Here is a 6,000-nt window from a genome sequence, read left to right as displayed (position 1 = left end):
CTAGACAGTGGAGAAGAAAATAGTAGGGGAAGGGGATACATTACACAAGGCAGGGCACATTACCCTGCTCTCCTGAAGGGGGTGCCAGACCAGTCTTTCCCAACAGCGTTGAATGTTTTTTTTTTTTCTCCTCACTCTATCCCTCTCTCCTCTTCCATGCCTCAGACCCTTGAAGGAGCCGTGGGACACTCCTGTCGGTCAACGGTTCCTAATGCTCCCCTTGTGGTGGGACCTGCTTGTCGGGAGCTGTTGCACCCAGGGGGACCTGTTTGTGCGCTGCACTTCCTGCAGAAAGAGATGACCTACTGCAGTTCCTGATATGCTGCCCCTTCAGTTATTTGGTCAGTTATTTCCATCAGTTTTTGTGAGCCAGAACCAGTAGTGAAGCCTACTCTGAGATAAGGTACGAGGGAAAGATTTCCCCCTGTTCTGTGTTTTTCACCCGCACGTGGTTTGGGCTCACAATAACTGATGGAAATATCCGACCAAATAACTGAAGTCTGAACTAGGCCTTGCACAGATGAAGGAAAAAATGAGAAGGCTGCAGATGCTGGTAAGTGGCCTGTCCCCATGCCAATGTGTCAGGTAGGGACATGGACTAAAGCCTGTATGAGACCTAGCAATCATACAGGCGACTGTCATAAAGGCAAGAGTTCCTTCCCGGCAATCACCTGCTCACTGGTGGAGGAGACCGCTGCTATTACATGCAGCGATCTCCTCCACAGTATGGGAAGGAGCGATCATTATGCCATCGCTTGTCTAGTTGTTTGCATGCAGCAGATCGTGATTCGACAGCACGAAGTATTACGCTGCCAAATGGTCACTAACGAGCGGTACTACAAATGTTCATTAGCGATCTTCTGGCAGAAAATCTGGCAGTATAATACAGCCTTAAATGTCTGTCTGTCTGTCTGTCTACCGTATTTATCACTCTATAAGACACACCTAGGTTTTAAAGGAGGAAAATAAGAAATACATATTTTTCATCAGATCAGACCCCCAAATGTTAATAAGACCCCCAATCAGACCTCGGATCACAGCCTCAATGTGAATAAGACCCCCCCTATTCAGACCCCCAAGCAGACCTCAGATCAGACCACCAATGTGAATGACCCCCAAGCAGACCTCAGATCAGACCCCCAGGCTCAGAGCAGACATTAAAATACAATTAACTTACCTCTCCTGCTCCGGACACCAACGCCGCTCCTCACATCTGCACTCTTATAATTCTTCCTGCCACACCGTACTGTGACCCGACACGCACAGCGTGATGTCACAGCGAGCGGCCCAGGAAGACCAGGAAGCGATGAATACAGAGCACGGGGAGAGCTGCATTTACCACTTTCCGGTCCTCCTCTACTACCATAATAGAAGCACAAATTAGTATTCTTCCCATAAGACGCACTGACATTTCCCACCCACACTTTGGTGGAAAAAAGTGCGAAAAATATCTGTTTGTCTATGATTCAATCAGTCTATTTTTTATCCGTCCCCCTACACGGTCTCAGTGTCTGTCTGATATCTGTCTACTTTTTTATCTCTGTCCACCTACAAAAATTCAATCACTTTGAATTTTTCTATTCCTAAGGATATTAACCCCTTAGGGACACAGCATTATTTCACCTTAAGGACCAGGCCATTTTTTGCAAATCTGACCAGTGTCACTTTATGTGGTGATAACTTTAAAATGCTTTGACTTATCCAGGCCATTCTGAGATAGTTTTTTCGTCACATATTGTACTTCATGACACTGGTAAAATGAAGTAAAAAAAATGAATTTTTATTTATAAATAAATACCAAATTTACCAAAAATTTTAAAAAAAATTCCAAGTTTCAATTTCTCTACTTCTATAATACATAGTAATACCTCCAAAAATAGTTATTACTTTACATTCCCCATATGTCTACTTCATGTTTGGATCATTTTGGGAATGATATTTTATTTTTGGGGGACATTACAAGGCTTAGAAGTTTAGAAGCAAATCTTGAAATTTTTCAGAAATTTTCAAAAACCCAATTTTTAGGGACCAGTTCAGGTCTGAAGTCACTTTGTGAGGCTTACATAATAGAAACCACCCAAAAATGACCCCATTCTATAAACTTCACCCCTCAAGGCATTTAAAACTGATTTTACAAACTTTGTTAACCCTTTAGGTGTTCCACAAGAATTAATGGAAAATAGAGATACAATTTAAAAATTTCCCTTTTTTGGCAGATTTTCCATTTTAATATTTTTTTTCCAGTAACAAAGCAAGGGTTAACAGCCAAACAAAACTCAATATTTATGGCCCTGATTCTATAGTTTACAGAAACACCCCATATGTGGTCGTAAACCGCTGTACGGGCACACGGCAGGGCGCAGAAGGAAAGGAATGCCATACAGTTTTTGGAAGGCAGGTTTTGCTGGACTGGTTCTTTGACACCATGTCTCATTTGAAGCCCCCCTGATGCACCCCTAGAGTAGAAACTCTATAAAAGTGGCCCCATTTTAGAAACTATGGGATAGGGTGGCAGTTTTGTTGGTACTAGTTTAGGGTACATATGATTTTTGGTTGCTCTATATTACACTTTTTGTGAGGCAAGATAACAAGAAATAGCTGTTTTGGCACAGTTTTTATTTTTTGTTATTTACAACATTCATCTGACAGGTTAGATCATGTGGTATTTTTATAGACCAGGTTGTCCCGGACGCGGCGATACCTAATATGTATACATTTTTTTTATTTATGTAAGTTTTACACAATGATTTCTTTTTTGAAGCAAAAAAAATCATGTTTTAGTGTTTCCATAGTCTGAGAGCCATAATTGTTTCAGTTTTTGGGCGATTATCTTAGGTAGGGTATGATTTTTGCGGGATGAGATGACGGTTTTATTGGCACTATTTTGGGGTGCATATGACTTTTTGATCGCTTGCTATTACACTTTTTGTGATGTAAGGTGACAAAAAATGGTTTATTTAGCACAGTTTTTATTTTACATTTTTTACGGTGTTCATCTGAGGGGTTAGGTCATGTGATATTTTAATAGAGCCGGTCGATACGAACGTGGCGATACCAAATATGTATACTTTTATATTTATTTATGTAAGTTTTACACAATAACAGCTTTTTTAAAACAAAAAAAGTGATGTTTTAGTGTCTCCATATTCTGAGCCGTATTTTTTTTAATTTTTTTTGGCGATTGTCTCAGGTAGGGGCTCATTTTTTGCGGGATGAGGTGACAGTTAGATTGGTACTATTTTGGTGGGCAAACGCCTTTTTGATCGTTTGCTGTTGTACTTTTTGTGATGTAAGGTGACAAAAAAATGGTTTATTTAGCACAGTTCTTATTTTTTTTTTTTTACGGTGTTCATCTGAGGGGTTAGGTCTTGTGATATGTTTATAGAGTCGGTCGATACGGACACGGCAATGCCTACTATGTATACTTTTTATTTTTCCCCGATTTTTTTAGACCAATTTTTTTTTACTTTATTTGGGGAAAATGACGTTTTTGTTTATTTTTACTTGAAACTTTTAATTTTTTGGGGGGAAAACTTTATTTTTTCAACTTTTTTTTTCACTTTATTTTTTGTCCCACTTTGGGACTTGATCTTTTGGGGGTCTGATCCCCTTTACAATGCATTCCAATCCTTCTGTATTGGAATGCATTGGCTGTATGAGTAATACTGTGAGTATTACTCATACAGCTTCCGGCCTGTGAGATCCAGGGGGCTGGATCTCACAGGCTCGTCACAGGAAGGCAGCGCCGATGCCTTCCTTAGGCATCACGCTGCCTTCCATGCCATCGGGTCCCCCCTACAGCCGCATGGGGACCCGATGGCACCGCCACACGCCGCCGCAAACCGCAGGTAAAGCTGCAAACCGCAGGACTGAATTGACCTATGGTTTGCGGCGAACGCTGACACGGGGGGGGTCAAAGGACCCCCCCGCGCATTTAGCCAAGGTGGTGATTGAAAATACCCATGACGTACCGGTACGTTATGGGTCCTTAAGGACTCGGGAAACATGCCGTACCGGTACATAATAAGTCCTTAAGGGGTTAAATAGGTTTATTTACTGATGGGATATCCTCGGTCCAAGTGCCTTATTAAAGGGGTTCTGTGGCCTTGGAGCTGACAACCTCTTTGGTCTGGACTGGTCCCCCGCCGATCATTAAAAAAAAAAAGGAGAACTCACTTTTCTGCGGTGTTGCTGCTGCTCTTTCCCCCAGTCACTTCAATTTTTTGCAGAGTGTGGATGAGACTTGCCAACCTCTTGTTCTCTTTACTTTTACTGTAAACTGCAGATCTGCAAAATACGGGTACTGCCCATGTTGCATGCCCATTTTTTGCTGACCCATTGAAAAATTAATTTTGTAATATTTTTTTTAATACTTTTGTAATTTACTTTTTGTCTTCACGTTTTAGTAGGCTCCTAGGTTTCAGGGCGTCTGCCGTGCTTTGGGATCTGCACACTCCTCGTATACTGCTCAGTGGTGAATGGATCTTACTGTGAGGCTACAGTGAGCGTTATGCAGGCGGGAGCTGACATCGCTGCTCTGATGAACCCTGGCATGGCTCATCCAGGCACAGATGGTGTACATTAGACACTTGGCTCTGACTGACACCCTTAAGGCGTTTTAGTCCTGAAGAACATCTAGAGCGGAGGAGGGATCCTGTACAGAACAGCAGTCAGCAACCAGTTCTAACATGCAGGCGTTGGTGGTATAGTGGTGAGCATAGCTGCCTTCCAAGCAGTTGACCCGGGTTCGATTCCCGGCCAACGCAGCTCTTTTACAACCAAACCTGAAAGGATCTTCCCATAACAAACCATAGGTCAACATTTAATTATGGAGTTTACTGAGATTTTTTAACTGATCAGTGGTGGTCCAACATCTTGGATCCCTGCTGATCAGCTGTTTGAGAAGGCATCAACCCGCCAGGGAGTACTGGGTGTTGGACCCCCACAGATCAGATATGGATGGCTTATCCGGATATATCTTGGAAAACCCCTTTAGCCACCTTTCCGAAATCCTACTGCAATGCCAGGGATCCAAGAAGCCACCAATCCTAGCCTTAAGATGAGAAACATTTCCAAAACAGAAAAGAAATCACTACTAAGGGGTTAACATTTGTGATTTTTTTTTTGGGAGGGGGGGGGTGAGAACTCCATCTTAATTATCTGAATTGTTAACAGGCACCTACCTCTAAATAAGTGGGTCACATCTGGCTCGGAGCAGCTGGATAATTCATTAGTATTGACGTCTCGCACCTACTTTTCCTGTTTAATTTTGCCAGGACAGAAGAACATACTAAAGACTGCCGTACATATAGATATAAGGAATGTGACATGTGGAAAGTGATGGACAGTTCCGTCACCCTGTGATACTAAGATTTCTCTAAATCTCAGCTATACGCTAAGGCTAGTTTCCCACCACCGGTCTGATTTCCATCAGGCTGTTCCGGCAGACAATTGCGGGCATCTTCCAAACACAAACCACAGCATTTGGTTAATAGGGCCAGCGGGCATTCCGTCTTCCACCGGCAGCACCAGATCTGGAGAATTCCAGCAGACTGTTCTCTGCCGAAACAGCCTGCCAGAATTGATACCGCAGGTGTGAAACTAGGCTAAGAATCCCTGGTGGCCTAGGGCAGTGAAGGGTTTAATGTAAGGATTGCTGAGATTAGTTCTAGACTCTCCCCATGGCAGATGTTGGGGAAGATAAGGATCTGGTATTGGATTTCAGCTGGATGATAATTTTGTTTTTCGTGGAGATAAGCTGCCACCAAATAGTGTCTGCCAGCAGCTTTCTCTTCGTGTTCAGGACACAGGTTTACAGTGTGTATGAGCCCTTAGTGTTCAACTCTTTTGCAGGGCATTACACAGGACCCAATGAAATTATTATTATTATTATTATTTATTATTAAAGCGCCATTCATTCCACAGCGCTGTACATATGAGAAGAGGTATGCATACATAATACAGACAATTACACTAATCATAAACAAGACGAGTTACAAA

General features: G+C 42.5%; 1 non-coding gene across 1 annotated transcript; it reads left to right on the top strand.

Moving 5' to 3' along the window:
• The first annotated feature begins 4,694 nt into the window (after positions 1-4,694).
• Positions 4,695-4,766, top strand: TRNAG-UCC. Its single transcript has one exon. It is a non-coding gene; the product is annotated as a tRNA-Gly (tRNA).
• The last annotated feature ends 1,234 nt before the right edge of the window (positions 4,767-6,000 follow it).

The sequence above is a fragment of the Bufo bufo genome, chromosome 4, assembly GCF_905171765.1.
Source record: "Bufo bufo chromosome 4, aBufBuf1.1, whole genome shotgun sequence".
Lineage (NCBI taxonomy): Eukaryota > Metazoa > Chordata > Amphibia > Anura > Bufonidae > Bufo > Bufo bufo.
Note: the sequence above shows the minus strand (reverse complement) of the source record. Positions and strands in the feature narration are given on the sequence as shown.